We start from the raw sequence: 21,229 nt of genomic DNA, 5'->3' as shown, positions 1-21,229 counted from the left end.
CAGAACTCAACCAAAGAAAATCTTGGTTGGTTGAAAACATGTCCACACTTCAACCAATCGATTGGTCATGCAGGAAGAAAATCTGCATCTGTTATCTCCAAATTAATTACATGGTGATGAGTGGACTCTATGTCTTAGCCTAACTACCTTAATTAATTCTAAACAAGCATAAAAGGCTAGTTTTTCCAACAAATTAAATAATTGATCATCAGTCTATTGGTGATCCAGCATAACAAATACTGAGGAACATAACACAGACAAGCTAGCTGCTGTTTTCAGATGATCCATTGGCTGGAGAACTGATACACAAACTGCTGGTTGCAAAGTTTACACTGTTTAAACAAAAATCAGCCAAACCGATGACATAATATTAGTAAGTTTGGAGCCAAATCAGAGTGAACATCTCAAAGTCTACATTATGGTGAGTTAAAGGTTGTGGGGTGTATACTCATAGTTTGTTCCTCACGCTGCCAAAAATAATGGATTCATCTTGGAAAATGTGTTGAAATTTTCTCCTTGTAGAAGTAACATCTGTGATTGTCCAATGAGAATTTAGGTCAAATTAGAGGATATCAAGAGACCTGGACAGATAATTAGGTATACTAATGTAAGCTGGCAGCTGGATGACTTACATTAATCTTTAAATCTGCAAAATGGTTAGCAATAAACAGACCATCTTTTTAAAGTCACTTCCTCAGAAATGCATCCAGGGCTTATTGCTCTGACTGGAATCAATTCTGAGTCCATTTTCCCACTGGGCCAGAGGAGTTTTAGCAGCATAAAGGGGGCCAACACAATATTAGGCAGGTGGTCATAATGTTTTGCCTGATTGGTGTATGAGCTTTCAGAGAATAGAGTGAAATGCAACATGAAAGAGAAGATTGCAGAGCGGGACTTTGTTAATTCAGAGTTAAAAGGAAATTATTCTTTTAATGAAGAAGAAAGGCCTCCATTTATTACTCCATCAAGGAACGCGGCAGAGTGACGATCGGTGTATGTTCGTCCTTCTGTCTGTCTGTCTGTCTGTCTGTCTGTCTGTCTGTCTGTCTGTATGTCTGTCTGTCTGTATGTTCGTCCTTCTGTCTGTCTGTGCACAACATTACTCAACAACAGATTAACGGATTTGGATGAAATTTTCATTGAAGGTCAGAAATGACACAAGGATCAAGTGATTAGATGTTGGCAGTGATGCAGCTTATAGTCTGGATCCACGGATTTGTTAAAGATTTCTGTATCATTGCCAGATAGCGGCACGGCGTCACTGTAACCATGACAACAAGTGAACACTATGTCAGCTGCCTGCTGATGATCACATGATAATGATCCTGCTACAAATCCACCACTGAGGACTTATCAGGACTTATCCAGCATGAACCTGCTGAGCATAAACAGATACTTTAACAACCCCTTTATTGATCAATTCAAGTCAAACACATTAAAACATACATGACCAACTAAATGCACCACCTTCTACCACACACATATCTACTCCAGTCTGCTATCAGTGTCCTGCTCACTTTCAGTCACACCTGCAGCAGCCTGAACCCTGATAATGGTGTCATCATATTCTCAGATGACGCAGCTATCTTGGGCTTAATGCACTAGAATAGCACCCTGTCAGTATAAAGAGGTGCGATAAGAACCATCGCACAATGAATGTTAAAAAAGAAGCGGTGGAGGAGACGGTTTTTGATCCCATAGGCCTGAGTCTGGAGGTGATCCATCATCAATCCATCACTCACATCAGCTCCTGCAGGAAACTTCACTGACAGCACGGCAGCCGGAGTTATTCCTCACAGAGGCAGAGTTTAGGAAGCTGAAGAGCAGCAGAAGATTTTAGATTTCAGTTTTTAATAGATACTAATCAACATCATGCTGTTTAATGTCATGCAGATTAGCCGTTCAATTAGTCAATCAAAGAGAAAAAACATCTCTGATTCCAGGCTTCCAAATGTGAAAATGTGTTGCTTTTTTCTCTTTCCTCAGTTTTATTTAACTGTATATATTTTCTATGTATAACTGAATTATTGTGGATCGTACTCATTTAGGAAGTAGCCAATTATGATATTGATACATCAACTGGTGTTGTTGAGATATACACAGTAAATAAATAAATAAAAATATTATTATTATTATTTACAATTTACTAATACAGATTTGACATTTTGTGAAGTTCCTGAATTTAACTCTGATTTCAGTATATATTTTTTAGATTATTTATTACAGTAAAACTATTCTTTATTGTACTTAAAGTAGAAAAAAAATATATTTTAAAAAATGGTACAAGTCTTGTACAAAAAATAAAAAACAAAAATAATAATGAAATAGTGTAATACTCAAAACCTATAAAAAAACTGAAAATATATGTAAAATGATTATATTGACAGAGAGATTTAAATACAATAAAACAGTGCAATAACAACGTCACACATTACAAAAGAACTAATGAATAACAAATGAAATTTGTAAAAAAGAAAACAAAAAAAATAGATTTTTGATGTGAATGTTATTTACAGTTTGGGGCATTTTTTATTTGTTTGTATTATTATTATTATTATTATTATTATTAATAATAATATTATTATTATTATTATTATTAATAATAATAATAATAATAATAATAATAATAATAATTTTACAAATAAAAACAATAGAATACCGTAACATTCAAAACCTGCAAAAAAATTAAAAAATGAAAATATCTGTAAAGTTATAATATTGATTGAAAGATTTTAATACAGTACAACTTTGTAATTTCACAGTCGCACATTACAAAAAAAAAAAAACAAATAGCAAAATAAATCTGATAAAAAATACAGATTTTTGATTTGAATGTTGTTTACAGTTTGGAAATTTTTTAAATTTGTTATTTTTTTTATTGTTAATTGTTTTGTGTTTTGTTGCAGTCAGCATATAAATGTAATTTTTTTTTAAATTGATGTTTTTTTCTGTGATTTTACCAGATATTATCTATAATTTTTGCAAAATAGGGAAAATCTATTAAATAATTTATTTTATTTTATTATTATTATATTATTATCAATATTTTTTTTACAAATAAAAACAATGGAATAGTGTAACATTCAACACCTGTAAAAAAAATACACAAAAAAGCAAGACTGAAAATATCTGTGAAATGATTTTAATAAGTAAAACATTACAAAACAACCAATGAATAACAAAAAAAAATTATTTAAAAAAAAATACAGGATATGAATGTTATTTACAGTTTTTGATTTTTGTAAAACTTGTTTTGTTTTTGTTATTGTTGTTTTTTGTGTTTTGTAGCAGTCAGCATATAAAATATTTTTTTCTCTGATTGTACAAGACATTATAATTTTGAAAAACATGGAAAATCTTTGACACAATTATTATTGTTATTGTTATTATTATTATTATTATTATTATTATTATTATTATTATTATCATTATCATTATTATTATATTGTCATTATAATTTTATTTTTACAAATAAAAACAATGGAATGGTGTGTTTTGTTACAGTCAGCATGTAAATTAATATTATTTTCTAGGATTTTACTGGATATTATCTAGAATTTTGCAAAATAGGGAAAATCTGTGAAATGCTATTTAGATTTTTTTTAAATTTCATTACATTATTTCATTGTTTATTTACAAATTTTCAGTCATCAATATAAGTATTTTTTCTTTCAAATAGCAACAAATAACTATAAAATAATTACATTCATGACAATTTAAATACAGTAAAAATAGTGTAATTTTATGGTCTATTATCGTAATTGTTCTAATACAGCTTTAACGTGGACATTATTTACAGTTTGGGCCTGGTTTTTACACTTAACATGTAAATTAATATATTTTTCGTATGATTTTACTAGTTACTATCTGGAAATAAAACATAAAAAGAAATTCTGTAAGACAATAATAAACAAAACAAAACAAAAAAATTTTTAAAAATCCACAGTGGTTCACTCACAAAATTACTGTGTAGAATATAATTTTTATATGTGATTATTTTATGTATGAATAAGATTACATATTTGATGCTGAAACTCACAAATAAGACTCTGCAGTTGGACAAGAGTTTCTCCCAGAAGTGGGACACTGACCCAAATGATTTATATAAGGGTCAAAAGACACAAGAAGCAAATGTAGATGTGGATTAAATTTAAATTGAAAGTGTTTCCTGAACCTGACACTTTATATAGTTGGAGTTTCAGCCAATTCACACACGTAGTTTTTCTTTCTTCACAGTCCTGAAAGCAGAAGGTGTGAATCCTGTCCATAGAGGAAGGAAGCATCAGAGGAGCCATGTGGCTTTAAATGAAGCTGCTCCACCAGAAACACTCCTCAGCTTTTATCTTCTGATCGGGAGCTCAGGACATCACATTCTTCAGGATTCTTCTCTCTGCTCGCTTTTCGGAGCTGTTCTGAGTCTTGGCTCCTCTTCAGGGTGACTCAGGCAGCAGACAGAGATGTTCTCGTTAAAAGGAGACTATCGCTCCTATTCCCGCGACATCATCATCCCACACGAGTGGAGCTCCACGGTGTGCGCTCTGATGCTCAGTCCCGCACAGTAGCGGCTGCAGGAGGCTACCGGAGCACCGGAGACAGAGCAGGAGGAGGAGGTTACCGGAGGAAGCACCGGGAGGCGGCAGAGCTGAGCGGCTTCTTCCACCGGGTCTGGACGCACCGTTTTTCGGGGCTGCTGCGCCTCCTCTCCTCCCTCCCTCCCGAGCGATGGCATCCACGGATCGATCCACGGGAGCGCGTAAGTTCGCCGCTTTAATACGTCTTTCATGTGGCGGACACCGTGCATGAGTGTGTGTTGGAGACTCTAACTGGATGTGTGCAGAGGCAGAAGAAGCAGAAGAAGCAGCCGCAGCACTGTGCACAGCCATGGTTTCATTTATTTAGGTGTTTGATGTTTCGGAAATGAGGCCAAACACTTGGATCAAATGTGGAAGGGGGGGAAAAATCAGTGTTTATTTATTGTACGCGCAAATGTATTTGCAGTGCTCCCAGCTGATGCGTCCATCTCCTTAAAGGAGACGCAACATCAGCAGCACAGACACCACAGATGCTCGGAGGCAACCTTCAACTTCAGCTGATGGAAGGCGCTCAGAAAACTACCTCTGTGGGGCTTCAGTCACCGCAAATCTGCACCCAAGTGACTTAGAAAGGCAGAACAATCTCACTAGGGCTGGAAATGCACACATTTCCTCAGAATGTCTATTAAATCCCCTGGAATTGTTACAATGTGATCAATTTGTACAGTTTTCAGTGCAGGAAAACTGTCTTCTTTAGGAATTTTTGTGCCTTTTTTTGGCAAAAACGAGGGAGGAATGTGTGTGCAGACAAAAATGAGAGTAAAGACACCATTAGTCTTTTTCTCCTACACTAGAAGAGCTTGGATGTAGCTGCACTGGAAAGCTTGTTGATGTTTGGTAGAAGTCAGGCGTAGAGAGAAAACCTCTCACTGCTCATATCGCTGTTTGAATTGATTGCAGTAGTAAAACTGTGTGAAATCTCCGGATGGAACATCGTGGTGATCCAGGAGCCGCTTCCTTCTGAAATGTCACAAAGTGAATATCTGCACTGAATTCAGTCCAACTTGTGTTTAGTGGAGATATCTGTCGTTGCGTAATCGCCTGATCAGTTATTTGAGCCGACCCATTTTGCATAATCGGGAGAATAACTGCACAGTGACAGCTGGATGGAACCAACGGAAATGTCATGTTTCACTATTTCTATGTCGTTTTCCACCTTTTCCTGCTCTGGTTTAACCCTCCTGTTGTCCCCATTTATGGGCACCAAAAAATACTGTTTCCTTGTCTGAAAAAAATTCCCCAAATTTTTGAAAATTTGCAAAACCTTCAGGAAGAAAATTCCAATATTTCCTTAAAAGTTTCCCTTAAAAGTTTTATTTAAAAAAAAAAATCCCCCAAATTTGGCAAGAAAAGTCTTGTAAATATTTTCAAAAAATGAGTAAAAATCTTCCAAAAAAAAAAATCCTAAAAATAGCTAAAGTGATTCCATATATATCAGTAAAATTTCTAATATTTTTTTAAGAACATTCACATAATTTCGCTGGATTTTGGTTGCATTTTTGTGAATGTTCTTAAACATTTTTAACATTTCTTTTTTCTACAAAAAAATGTTCAAAAATTTCCCAAAAAGTTTCACTGTGAAAACATTTTTTCCCATTTCCATTTTCAAACTTTAAAATGGGTCAATTTGATCCGCAGGACGACACGAGGGTTAATAGCACCATCCGTTCATCTTCAGGTGTTTGACTTCTTATGCTTGACTTTATATGTTTTGAGAAGCATAAGTTGACATAAATGTCACTGAAAAACCATGATTTTCCTCCATTGTTCTCAAAAATCTCATGGGTCAATATATAATTGAGGGATTTTTGTAGTCCATGGGATACATCTTGCATACATTTTTATTAAAAGTTTAAAAAAAAAACTAATGTCTTATGTTCATTATGATCATGTCTTCACAAATTACATAATTATTTATTATAGAAACAATCACATATTAATAAAAAAATGACTGGATATCATTAAAATGTCAACTAAATAAATTAATCAATTTTACTCAATTGTACATATAATATTTAGAAGAATCTTTCTGTAAAAATGCCATGTGGTGTTTGGTTCTAGGCAGCCATGTTGATTTTAGGCCTGAAAACAGCAAAAATATCAACTATGATACCTGTTAACTATGTTACAAAAAGTCCCGCAATTATATATGGACCCTCATGCAATAAACCACAAATGAAGCACTGTCAAGAGAAAAAACAATAGAACGTGATATAACTCGTGCCCTAAAGCCACGTTGGCCAATCAGAAGCCTGAAAATAAAGCTATTACCACTTTCTATAGGCTACCAATCAACAATGGCACACTGAGAAAAAGGTTAATCATGTGTTTGGACGCCTTTGTTGCTCAATATATTGGAAGATTGAAAGTAGATTTATGCAGAAACATGTCAAAAGTCCAGTTTTTTCCAAATTAACTCATGTAAACAAAGGAGACAACAGCACAAAGGCTGAAATCACAAGTCAAAATCTCTGTTTCCAGTCACCTAAAACTGCCTTTAATATATAGATGAAGAGCCCAAATGCATAGAAAAAGCTAAATTTTAAAAAACAGTGGGCACATTTTGGTTTCAAGATAGATTATTTCACACAAACAAACTCTTCGCACATCTATTTTATGAAACCGCAGGCTAGGAGATGGTCGAGCACACCGTCTGACCTGCAAAAATTACATTGATTTGTGGCGTTTCTAGCAAAGAAACATCATAAATATACATATTTTTGCAAAAATACTTGCAAACTTGCAGAAATATGTAAATAAGGACATTTCTAAGTGACCCCAGACGTTTGAACAGTAGCGGATGGATGGATGGATGGATGGATGGATGGATGGATGGATGGATGGATGGATGGATGGATGGATGGATGGATGGATGGATGGATGGATGGATGGATGGATGGATGGATGGATGGGGAAGAAGACAGAACACGTTGTTCTTGTTTCTCCCTGAAACGCTTCCACGTGGACGTGCTGAAAAGCACGGTAGCGATGGTTCACATTGTGTTTACTCCTTCTGAACAAGCTTCTGAGGTAATCTGTCAGGACCGGACGGCGCTCGGTTTACCCTCACAGGGCGACCGGGGGAGAAAAGCTGACATTTAACCGTGAAAGACGAGAAAACCCTGAACGCTCGCTCATGCTTGTGGCACTGAGATCCCTGATCCACGTCCTTATTTCACATGCTCAGACAGCCCCGATAATTAGCTCGCTGCCAGAGGCCTGCCAGACCAGTCTGTAGGTTACATTAAGAACACTTTCATTTCAAGCTTCCCATCCATCTACCGAAGCCCCGATCGCGCCGGTCATCGGGCTCCACTTGATTCCCAGCACTTCATTTGTGCGTGTGCGGCCCACCCTTCCCCCAGGAGGTCCAGCTAAAGGAGCTAATTTAAGGAAGTGAATCAGAACTCCACCTGCTAATCACCGATCACACCGACACTGTACCGTCTCTCGTGGGTGCGGGCTTGTTTTGCTGTTTTTCTGCCCTCGTTAATCATGTTTTTTTGGTGTAGTTTTCTTTTTTAACAGCACACTTTTAAATTGGATCTCAGCGTGCTCCTCCATGCTTGAAGCGGTTGTATAATGTACTTTGTTATGCGCCGATGAAGGCTGTTGACGGGGTTTTTAGGGAAACGTGAAGTGTGGTTAGAGAACGCCAGCGAAGAAATGACCACTCAGACTGATCTGGTTTTGAAAATGGTTGGAGTTCTCTGGGGACACGGTCACACTTCAATACTACAAAAACAAACAAACAAAAATAAGCTTGCACAATAAAAAAAGTATTGTTTTATCCAGTTTAGCATAAAATATATGTATAAATACACTATCGTTCAAAAGTTTGGGGTCAGAAAAGCAGCAATTTTAAATGAAGACAACATTAAATGAATGATAAATCCAGTCTAGACATTGTTAATGTGGTAAATGACTATTCTAGCTGGAAACAGCTGATTTTTAATGGAATATCTCCATAGGGGTACATAGGAACATTTCCAGCAACCATCACTCCTGTGTTCTAATGCTACATTGTGTTAGTTAATGGTGTTGAAAGGCTCATTGATGATTAGAAAACCCTTGTGCAGTTATGTTAGCACATGGATAAAAGTGGGAGTTTTCATGGAAAACATGGAATTACCTGGATGACAGCTGGGGTTACAAAGTACTGTAAAAAATACATAAATGTCCAGAACATTTTTCATTATGAAAATACATTTTCTAGCCGTAATTTCTAATTTTTTTATGATTTTGTGAGATCATTTCTACTTTTTTGTATTTTTAATGTTTTAAAAAACCCATGTAAGAACAAATAAATCATCTATCATAATAAATAAATAGTATTTAGACATTTAGATGGATAGATGATACATATATCAAATGAGAAAAAATATATTTTGTACAAGCATCTAATGCATTTACATAATTTGCCTTAATTATAACACATTTAATCCACATTTTTTATGAAATTGTCTGCAATTAATAATATAAATATATTTCTAAAATTAGATGCAGAAAATGAAGTACAGGTTCTAGATTAGTTTGAAATATTAAATAAGCAATGTCCTGTTTAAACCTGTTAGCAGTTTCATCTATTAAATAAATAAATAAATAAAAGGTATATATTTGTGAAATTACAATAAATTTTCAAATGGATTATAACAATAATTCGCTATCAAAATGTTTAAATATTCTCTAAAAATATTTAATGGTTATTTACAGTTTCTGGGTTATAATGTCAATCTAGAACTTTTCAGATCTATTTGTTAGTCTATTTTTGTAAGTTTATTGATATTTTGTATATTTTAAAAATATTTAAAAATATGCAAAATGACTTGACATGTTTGTTTTTTGTTTTTTTTTTGGCTGTCTATTGTGTTATATTTAATTGATTTCATAGCAAACGTGTGACCGGTTGGGCTAAACTCTGTCATTATAGATGATTCACAGTCAGACGCGCCTCAACTGTTTGTTTCATTTGTGGAGATAATTGGAGAGATTTTAGTCGCTGTATTGTGCCAGCTGACCTTGAAGGGGCCTGATCTGGAATAACTCCTGGAATGTGTGTGTGTGTGTGTGTGTGTGTGTGTGTGTGTGTGTGTGTGTGTGTGTGCGTTAGGGAGGAGTGCTCACTGACGCAATCACACTGAGAACATTGGCACCTTGGATTGGATAGAGGAAGTGTTTTTTCTGTTGAATGAATTAACTCGCAGAAGCTGAAATGAGAGAATCGCAGCTGAAACAGTTGCTGTTGGCACCGCTCGCTCAATATCTTGGATGATAATACCGAATCTGAAAAATCACATCCTCGCGTTGAGTCACAGAACAAAAATTGCTCAAAATCAAACGCCGTTAGGGCCTCGCTCGAATGGAAACCGCACTAAAAACATTTAACCCTGTTTTAGGAACAGAAATGTTTCCCAAACTGTTGCCTGCAGAGCACTGCAGAGTCAAGAAAAGTCACAGAATATTATTCAGCGTCTTTTTTAGTAACACTTTGTGAACTCTTGCAGAACACTGAAATAGTTTTTCCTGCAAATCGCACATTAAATTCTGACAAGCATCCTAATATGAATCTATTTTACTGCTATTATCATTAGCGGAAGTCTCCTCCTACACACGGTGGTAATGATGTTAATTAAATCATGCAAAGCTAAAAGATGTGCCTCTCATGAATAAATAAATGAGTAACATCAAATGCAGGTATTTATAGGACCTCTCAGACTAAAGTATAGAACATGCATGCTGATGTTACACAACAGCGTCACACAGTTTGCTTGGACATTTGGGTATGTTTAGCATGTAGCTGCTAATGGAGTTCCAGAGATGAAGAAGGGGAACCAGAGGTCTGGAAAATTCACTTTCTTCCTTCCAACTTAAACCATTTATTCTCAGGAGACATAAAAGACTTAGCACAATCTTTTATCACATATAAACAGTCCTCGCCGAGACCTGGAAACAGACTTTATGTGTAAAATCACTGGAGTTCCCTTAAAGTTGAGGGTAAGATTAGAGAAATACTTAAAAGAAAGTAACATACAGTAAACAACAGGAGTGAGTGAACCTCTGTGGAATGTCACCTAAATGTCAAATGATTCAGCACTTTGCCACCTTATAATAATTACATCTAAGCTGAACAGTAGTGTGTTTGCTCTTGGACATAGTTCCCACTTTGTTCTTCTGTGGAAACTCTTGTGTGAGTTTGTGCTTTCAGATAGTTATTGTGCTGGAAATATTTCTCCTCTGCCAAGATTCAGCAAACTGGGAGTCCTGTTGTCAGCCAGTATTTTAGTGTAAATGTCATTTCCCCAGTACCTTTCCATGCAGCCCATTGTAATCAAATTCCAACTCAGGACTATGCCTTCACTGTTTTAGTACTGGCCAGGTTCACACCAAACATGCTGGATTCCATCTGAGCCAAATAAATTTAGCTCTACCAAAGAATGTTCCAACATTCATCAGGCTTCTTTTCATGTTCTGTAGCAAAGTTTATTCTCAGAATGTCATTTCTTTTAAAAAATAAGTGTGAAAAGGGTTCCTCCAGAGCAAAAATGATGGATTTTTTAAAGTTCTGAAACCTTGGCCTTCCTCTGCAGACTAGGAGTCATCTTGTCATCCACTATTTTGGTATAAATGTCATCTCTTCAACATCTTTTGCACTCCTGCAATCCCATATCATCTCACTCCCACCTCCGTGCTTCACTGTCAGGACGATACATTCACTGTGGTTGTACTGACCAGGTTCACACCAAACATCCTGGACTTCATCTGAGCAAAACAATCTTATCTGTGCTCCCAACATTTATTAGGCTTCTTTACGTGCTCTTTAGCAGAGTTTACTCTTTTCATTTTGTGCCACAGAGCAAGCAGTGGTGTTTTTCTTGAATGTCGTCCATAGAGGCTCAGATTATGAACTGTCTTTCTCACTGTCTGAGCTGTCACAGAAACTCTATAATGCCTGTGTCAGTCTGAAACAGCATTTTTCCACAGCTAGATTGTGAAAATTGTGCTGTCTGTGGCATCATGTCAGGAGGAGGCCACTGTGGCTCATTTTACAGCCTCCTAATTACAGCTGCAACTGTTTTGACTGATTTTTTTTGTTTGTCTTTTGTTGCCTGATGTTTCAGTGTCTGTTTCTATCTTTTCTGATGTTTCAAAATCAGATTTTTCAGTTCCTGTGACAGTTTTTTTCCCCCCGTGTAGAGCCATGATCACAGACCACTGAGAACACTGAGAAAGTCAGTCTTTACTGCCAGGATAATGCATTCACTGTTTCAGTCCTGACCTGCTTCATGCCAAACTGAGACCAACAAGTTTATTTTGGACCCATCTGACCAAAGAATGTGCTCCCCAACATTCATCAGAGAATCTTTTCATGTCCTTTAGCAAACTTTACTCTTGTAATTTTGTGCCAAAGAACAAGCAACGGTGTTTATCTTGGAAGCCGTCCATAGAGGTTGACTTTATGCAACATCGTTGTCACTATCTAACACTGATTCCCACTGATAACCCTGTCTGGATCCACTGCCTGTCTGTCGTTCAAAGATAAATTGTGCAAATAATGCACTGTCTGTGGAATCATTGTAGAAGGACGCCACTGTGGCTCTGATTAGTGGTACTGTATTATTGCTGCAACTGCGTTTTGACGCATTTTTAGTTGGTTACTGATGTTCCTGCGTCCATTTTTTTTTATCCACGTTGAGTCTAAAAATCCAATTTTTCAGTTAAATTCTTTTCCAAGTGGAGCCATGATGCAGTAAACTAATAAGGTCATGCTGTTCATAGCTCAGTTGCTATACCACATTTATGCAGTTAGGCTGCATGGAAATCAGATATGTGTTCAGTTTAGTTTCAGTGATCACAGGTGTATTCACTTTTGTTTTCACTGAGTTTCTACTTTGCAGCCTGAATTTTCAGTATTGTGTTTCTAAAGTCTTTGTCCTTCATTGTTCAAGGAGGAAACACTCCACTGTGAGCTAATGCCATTACTGTAAGGTGACACAATTTTGAACCATTTGACATTGCTGGTAGGCAGTGGGGAATAAATAGTGATTTCCCAAGTTAAAGTCACAGATTTACTTGAAGTTTTTTTTTAGAACTGTAACAGCATCACACTTCTGTGGCCTCAGCTTCTTAAAGACAACAGCAACGTCTTGTACAAAAAGTCTTTGTCATGAAATAGAACCATATGCTGCTTGGAGACTTTATTGGACAGTGAATACTGCTATTTTTGTTGTGAGGATAGTTGAGTGAGGCAAATTAATCTTCTACATGGCCAAGACATGCACCCTGCATTCCAAATATTTATCTTTACTCTCGGTATGTACTGTGGCTGCTCTTGCAGAGTACGTACTGTTACATGTGGTACAACTGGGAGATACTTCGTCATGGCACTGCACTTTGTACTTGTGCCTTTTTGCTCATATCAGTTGCAGTCTGTAGCGTGAAATTCAAAGTAAAAAGTATTCCGTTTAGAACAGAGGGGCTCATCTGTCTGCTTGTTTACTCCCAGCACCATGACGTAAGTGGTGTTTCTTCAGCTGTGCAGAGGATTGTGGGTCAGGACGGCTACAAAAGCATGCCGGTTTGCAAAATGTGAGCCAATGCAGTAGGACATCCTGCTATTTCTGGGATACTGCATTTGACACAAAATGTATTGGGACACTAAATCTTTGTTGGGCATACTAAATAGTATGGTAATGTGGGCATAGGAATGCACCGGGCCTCTCGGTTGTTTTCCTTCCCTGAACCTGCCTGCCCTCCTGGACTGATGCTGAGAATCAGCTTGCTGATGGTGACAACGCTGAACAGAACACACCGCGTTCCTTATTCCGAACATGACAGTCTTTATCTTCTTTTGCTAACAAGGTCTTTTTTTGAGGCTTTATAATGCACCGAAATAGTTGAAAATCCTCAGAGATTGAAATCGTTCAAGCAAACAAAAGACAGAGCATAACACCAGCTTCTCAGAATGTCATTTCTTTTAAAATAAAGGTGAAAAGGATTCCACCAGTGCAAATATGATGGATTTTTTTAATGTTATGAAACCTTAGCCTTTTCAGCTTTTCAGCTCTGTGAGTGACGAGCTGCTCCTGTTTAAGGGTTCTGCTTCTCAGACTGACTTTCAAAACCGGATTGGATTTGAAATACGGTGAATCTCTCAGAGTTTACTGTACTTCGGCTCCATGAGGAAACTGTGAGTTCTTCTCTGTTTCCTTCATCTTGATGGTGGCACAGTTTGAATCAGGTGTTCTGGCAGATTCATTGATGGTGTTGGAGATTGTACTCGTCTCTGTCACTGGGAGATGGGTTTGAGTAAATGAATAAAGCTCAGAAAAATCTGTATTCATTTGAGTGTTAAGTGGGAATAATTACATAAAATTGCTCTAAATGGGATTATGCCAGAGCCCAGAGGCTTGTTGGTGAGAAAATAAAGTGTTTATGATTAGGGCTGAACAATTAATCAATTTGAAATCCAGTTTGCAATTAGCAAAGGATACAGTTTAGGATATACTTCATGCAGCACATCGAGCCCAGAGTTTAGACTGTCATGTCAGTTGTTTTACAGATTCGTGCCATTATCCTTGTGTAACAGTCACAAAGTGGCTTCATCACATGTTTTAAATCTATTACACAGCTAATAATGAACTGAAGCGCGGCTGTTATTTTCCAATCATGCATGTCTGTCTGAAAAAATCACAATTAGATGTTTTCTCCAAATCATTTAGTCCTATTTATGGTCAGTGCTGGGAAGAGGAGTTGCTACAAGTACAGGTTTGAGTGCAGTTTTTAGTAGCATGGTGGTAATAAATGTGTTTTCAAGCTCTTCAAGGAGCTCTTTTACAGATTTGTAAAACAGTTTCCGAAGCAGCATGCACAGCAAAAAACATTCAGTCTGAGTTAAAACTAAGGATGATGATGCCACCACCATGCATTCATGATATGCCAACAGAAGTATTCCTGTATGACCATGATAACACAAACCAATCCTTACCGCAATCTGCAAACACCAACTAGTAGCTTTTTATGTAGTACTACTTTTGCCATGTAGGTGTTGCTCAGCTTCCTACATTTCTCTAGGGTTTGCTTCAACATAGATCCCTGTGCAGGACTGTTTTCCTAATCCCAGTCCCACCTGCACAATAAAACTAAGGATGATGATGCCACCACCACGCACAGACATATTGTATATGCCAACAGAAATATCTCTGTATGACCATGAAAACACATACCGATCCTTACTGCAGTCTGTAAACACAAGCTAGTAGCTTGCCAACAGCTAACTACTATCTAGCTATGTGTTTTTCATTGTCTGTAGGTATCAAATAATTAAAATGAAATGTAAATAAATAAAATAGCTTCTAATGCAGTACTACTTTAGCCATGTGGGCGTAGCTCAGTTTGTTACTTTTCTCTTGGGGATGCAAAACACTTTATTTTTCTGTCTCATATTTATAAAAAGTTGCAAAACCGTCTGTAAAAATGTAGCAAAGTTACAATTACATTCATGAGAATTAGTTATTTTAGGGCAGCAAGTAAACATTTAATGCATTCTTCATTTTATCGTCTTTATTATGGAAGGAAGAAATGCTTTATCTTTGAAGGAAAGCTTACTTTGACTGAGCAGGTGGCAGATTTAAGCACGTTGTATGCCAACAGTTTCAAGATTTAGCTGTTATTAGACAGATTTTGGTAAATTACGGATAATAATGAGTAAAATCACAGAAAAATAGCATTAATTTATATATTTACAAAAAAATGGCAAAAACAGTATATAACGTCCATTTTTAAAAAATTTACAAATAGCAGTTAGTTCTTTTACATTGTGACCTTAATTTTATACTGTTTTATTTCATTTAAATCCCCTAATAAATTAAATTTGAAAGATTTGCTGTTATTTTCACCATGTTTGCTGCCAGATTTTTTTTCCTTTTTTTTTAAAAAAGAGATTTTTTAATATAGTGTAGCACCATTGCTGCTTTTATGAGAATGGTACGATACTTACACGAGCATTAGGGGTCACCTTGTTTACATTTTGCCCCCAAATTCTTAAATCTTTATTAGATTTCAACATCAAGTTTGTACAATGTCAACAAGTGGAGCTGTTAACCTTATTTTATGGGTGAAGACATTCTGTTTACAGTAATAAATGTAACATGCTAAACATTTTATTCAGCACTAAACCGAGGTTTTACCATAAATGTACCAGTAAACTGTGCACTTTGTAGTTGTATTTATAACCCCTCTGCTGTAGTTTCCATCGAGCACCTGAGAGTTGGGCTCAGACGTAAGAACCTGAGGTCATTTATCTCACTCTGCAGTATCATCAGCGGTGGGCAGCGCATATGATTCCAACTACACACACACACGCACGCACGCACACACACACACACACACAGCGAGGAAGCGGGGTCCTGCCTAGAGACAGCGCTGACATAATTCACAGATAGCTAATTTATGCAAAACCTATTTCATTTCCCTCCAATGTCTGTGCCACGGTTCTGTGCTCGTTCCCCATGTTCCTGCCTCTGGGTCCACTCACCCTCAGAATCCACACACTTGTGCGATGACTCTGTTCATATACATGAATACGGACGTTTATGTAAGCTACTTACAGACTGAAGCGCTAAATGAAGAGCCGGACTCTGCTGGATGATGGAATATTCATGGATGGCTTTCACGGGTCACCAGGGGTAAAGAAAAAGGGGGAGACCGAGGGAGGAAGAGCCGTATTGTACCGGCGATGTTCCCATTTCAAGCCCGGCTCTTGAATAAGTCGGCGGATGCAACACTAGACTGTGTGAGGTTTTGTTTTATGAGTCTCTGCAGTGGGTCCCGATCATTTTCAGAAGATGCCAACCAGTCCTGACTAAGTGTTTAATCATTTTCAATACAAGCGCCAGAATCCGATTACCCACAATCCTCGCCTCACCTGCGTTCAAACAGGCTTGTTTGAAGTGTTTGAATGAAAGCGATCGGTTCCAGAGCTAACAGAGTTTGTTTTTAATCCAAAGCTGCTGATAGACAGTCGACTCCTCGGAGCCTGCAGGTAATGTCCGGCCACATTTCACTAATCAGCTTTATGGCACGCTGCAAAACGCTGCGTGACCAGTTCCACCTGGAGGACTCGTCTGAGCCCCAGCTTCGATCATTTCAGTGAACAAAAGCCTCCCAGGGCTCCTCCTCATTACCTTCAGGAGATAACAGGGTCAGCAGCCCCGGAGGTGGAGCACATTTTTACATACACGCCTCATTTGATGTCTATTCTTGCTTTGCTTTAGCTTTTTTTGTTTTGTTTTCACATCTGCTGTTTGACGTTGCTGCTATTTAGAAATAAACGAGGAGTTGATTGATTAATGACCTAATTAGAGTCAATATTCAGCAGTTTCTGGTTGTCAGTTTTTTTTAACTGATTCTTTAATAAAATGTTGTATTAAAAATGTGTTATTTTAGTTCTGATTCCTCTTTCTTGAGTAATGTCCCGCCTATAGCACAACCTGACTGCTTACATATAAGGATCAACAGCCTTTGACCTTATTCCTGTATATTTATTTGTAATTTTGGATACATTTTATTTTATTGCATTTAGTTTTATAAAAAATTTGCATGAAAAGCACTTTGAATAACGTCTGTGAATAAGATGCTAGAAAAACAAAGTAAGCTGCTTGCTTTATTTCGAGAAAAAGAACTGTGACTTCTAAAATGACTAGATTTCAACTCGAAATCAGGATTTTCAGCAATGCAATTAGAAAATCCCACAGTGTGCAGTTTAGGATATACGTTAGGCAGTGCACGTGACACAGGGTTTAAACTGTCATGTCCAATTCATGCCGTCCTCCTTGAACTACAGTCCCAGTTTTGATGGTATCTGATGGTGGCCGTTCCATCGTGTGCTTTCTAAACTTTTCACTCAGAAAATACTGAATTGAAGCTTGGTTTTAGGTGCCTCCATCGCAAATCAAATCATAGTATCTGTCAGAAAAATTGAAATTAGACATTTTATAGCCACAAACTGTTCAAGCCTATAATGTACTTTGAGAAAACAACTTGTTAAATGAGGTCATGGGATAATTATGGAGAACTTTAGAGTGAGTTTCTGGTGGTTTTGTTTGATCGCTCCTGATTTTTTGTTTTCAAATTGGCCGTCACGACTGTCAACAACCTCAGCAGGATCCCTGAAGTGCAGTCGGCTGTGAGTCTTTTCCTTAAAGGACTGATCTGAATGTTATCTCCAGCAGAAAGACACACTTTCTGCTCATGCAAAACCCTGATTGAAGTACGATCTGATGCATCCGTCTGACATTTTCAGCCTAAATCCGTTGCTATAGTGAACACGATGCCATCTATGCATGTTGGCGTGCAGCAAACGAGTGAGTTTACTTTAATTTCATGGTCAGAAATGACAGATACGCTCATAAAGCGCCTAATTTGGCTTTTTGTTTATCATTACTCCTCTTAATATGTAAATGAAGACTCAGTGAACAGATGATAAATCGCTGCTGCTGTGTGTTTTTCAGCACCACAGAAGTGAGGAAACAAACTGTAGCAGACTTGATAGAAAAATAGAACAACGACCATCTTGTTAATCCACCATCCTGTGTGGAATAAATACACCTTCATACTCCTGAGTGCTACACTTCACATGTTCGTTAACTATTTTATCTTCTGTTCAACAAAAGGCGAGAAGGAAAACCAAGTCCTTGGCAAGAACAGCACACACGCCAGTGTCTTTGTTAAAGTGAATTAGTGATGAATCACCCTCATGCATGAATCATGCATCAATAATAGCCTAATTTTACACACAGTCCGGCAAGATGAAGATACAGAAAGACAGAAATGCTCGGCAAAAATAGCAGAAAGAGCTCCCAGAACTTCACAGTGTTTTCAGAGGTGCTCGTATCTTATTAGGTTTTTGGTAGTTTTGGACACTACAAAGAGGAAACCAACTTTGTTCCGTTCACTTTCACAGCTTTTTTCAGAATCAGAATGTCTTTATTGTCATTGTGTGAGAACGAATTGGAAGTGCAGTCCTTGAAGTGCATAATAAAATAAATAACATTAAAAAATCTAACAAAAAAACATGCAAGACCATCAATATAAAACATTTAAAAAATAACATTCATAAAACCATCCAATAAAACCCATTAAACATTAGAATTATTTAATGTGTCCTGAGTTTAGTGCAGAAACGGCATTTGCATCCAAACTATTTCTGAGTTTCTGCTTAAAAATCTGTAGGTTTAGTTTATAATCATTGCAGAACTGACGATTCGAGAGAAAGAGAAGGTGTATAAAGCATCTAGTATGTTGGTCATCATTTTTATGGGTAATAATGGAGCCGGTGGCTTCTCTTCTCTGTGTTGTTTTAATTCAGCCGACACTTAGATCTTTTTTGGAGGCGTTCTCCATATATTACAATCGATTAAAAAAAAAAAAAAAAAAAACACAAAATCTTCCGTCACACAAAACTTGCACTCCTACAGGAATTAAATAACGCATGACCACATTAGAATGGGAAAGCTAATTTATAAGTACAATTAAAACACATAAATTACAGTAGCACAAACACACTTAGCTCTCTCTCAGAATATATACAGAAAAGAGGACAAGTAAGGCGGGAAAACCTCATCTATAAGACGGTGTGAGGCAGCTAAAAGTGTCCGTAGAGGTACAGGGACCCCCAGCAAAGGTTCCACACAACAATCAAGAGACAGACCTAACAATAAAATAAAATACATATTGTATATTAAATATTACTAATACAATAATACACATGGTAGAACTCCGACCTGCAGTTTTACCTTTAAATTAAATCAATTAGATAATTTAGGGACACAGTTTGTTCACTTGATTTCCGCATATTCTTCCAAGCTTTCAGAAAAAGCAGGAGAAGTATTTAAAGAGGCAAACCACTGCCGTATAACAGTCAAAGATGCAGTTCAGTCCTGGACTAGTTCAGGGGCCATAAACAGAGATTTGGAAAATGCAAGACAAAGGAAATCTGCATGTATTAATGAGACAGGTGCATTGGAGAGAGATGAGCCAAAAGGTTCAGATGGACTCCAGGAAGACACTGGAAACTGGCAAAAAAAAATTTTTTTTGCAACATTTCGATGCTAGACATTCTTTGTGCAAATGATTTCTTACTATCAGACACCGTTTTCATTAGAGAATGGATGAAACTCTGCAACCGATCACATCACTATCCTGAAAACGCAGCACATTTATATGCAGCAGCTTTACAGGACTTTACTGGAGACACAAATGTGCAATAATCAAATGACTGCAATTTATACGATGGCACTGTGAGTGGACTGAACAGCGGATGTGTGAGAGGATGTGTGTGTCAAATATGTTTCATATATTTCTGCTTTATAGTTTCCATTTTTTCAATTTTTAATATATTTATTGAGCACAGTGCACTTAAATTTTGTTGTATGTTTGTACAATGACAAAGAATCTAATCTAATCCTCCATGAATTATTAAGTATAAAACCCAAAACATCGTTCTATTGAAATTTCAATAACATGAAAAAAATTAGAAAACACTCAATATAGTCACAATCATAAATCTATTTACATTAAATGAGAAACATATGCATTTAAACATTTCATTTTTTTCTCCATGTCCTCATATGTTAAAACCTACTTGGCAATAAAATCAATTCTGATTCTGTTCCTATAATGTGAATGTTTTGAATTGTGATTTGTGTTGAAACGTGTAACGTAATCAGATCACCTCCAAATTCACTTTGAATACAATCAGATCACCTTCAAATTCACTTTGAATACAATCAGATCACCTTCAAATTCACTTTGAATACAATCAGATCACCTCCAAATTCACTTTGAATACAATCAGATCACCTCCAAATTCACTTTGAATACAATCAGATCACCTTCAAATTCACTTTGAATACAATCAGATCACCTTCAAATTCACTTTGAATACAATCAGATCACCTTCAAATTCACTTTGCATTCCGTGATTCTCCTGTCATGCTCCTGCTTCTTACTCTTATCATTTAGCTTGTCTCCTCTCTCCATCGTCTTTTCTCTTCACATTTTTCCTTCTTTGACCTCATATTTGAAAACCTACTGGGCAATGAAATCGATTCCGATTTTGTTCCTATAATGTGAATGTTTAAAAATCTCAGTCTGCCATGTGCATCTAAAAGTATTGCAGAGGCCAAATGTAGATAAACTTGCAGGGATACGTTTACACGCTTTGGAAAATTCTACCTCTTCATGTCTATTTCAACTGGATTTGTGCTGAAACGTAATCAGATCGCCTCTAAATTCACTTTGCATTCCGTCTGCACACACAGTAAAACTATGTCCTGTCATGCTCCTGCTTCTTACTACATGATAAGAGTATCATGTAGTTTGTCTCCTCTTTTCTCTTCACATTGTTCCTCATTTTTTTACGTAACTGTGGTGTAATATCTGTGGGCCAAGGCAGTGACCACTGATTCTCTTGCCATGCTCGGCCCACCTGCACCGAGCCTCTCCTCTTCCATCGGAGGTTTTGGCTTCGGATGAGTCACTTTGCCGGGTTTCTTTCAGGGAAAGAAAGCCTCACCTCTCTCCAAACTCTCCTCTGCGGCTCTGAGAAGCAACAGAACTCACACCTCCCACTGGCCTGT

The 21,229-nt window shown here is 37.0% G+C and overlaps 1 protein-coding gene across 1 annotated transcript in view; it reads left to right on the top strand.

Moving 5' to 3' along the window:
- Positions 1-4,303: 4,303 nt before the first annotated feature.
- tbkbp1 (TBK1 binding protein 1) overlaps positions 4,304-21,229 on the top strand; it is a 111,581-nt gene continuing 94,655 nt past the window's right edge. The window contains exon 1 of the mRNA XM_023288918.3: positions 4,304-4,753. The gene's annotated coding sequence lies outside the window, so the exon portion shown is untranslated. The remainder of the gene's footprint in view (positions 4,754-21,229) is intronic.

This window comes from Amphiprion ocellaris, chromosome 18, assembly GCF_022539595.1.
Source record: "Amphiprion ocellaris isolate individual 3 ecotype Okinawa chromosome 18, ASM2253959v1, whole genome shotgun sequence".
Taxonomy (NCBI): Eukaryota; Metazoa; Chordata; class Actinopteri; family Pomacentridae; genus Amphiprion; species Amphiprion ocellaris.
This window is presented reverse-complemented; position numbering and strand designations above follow the sequence as displayed.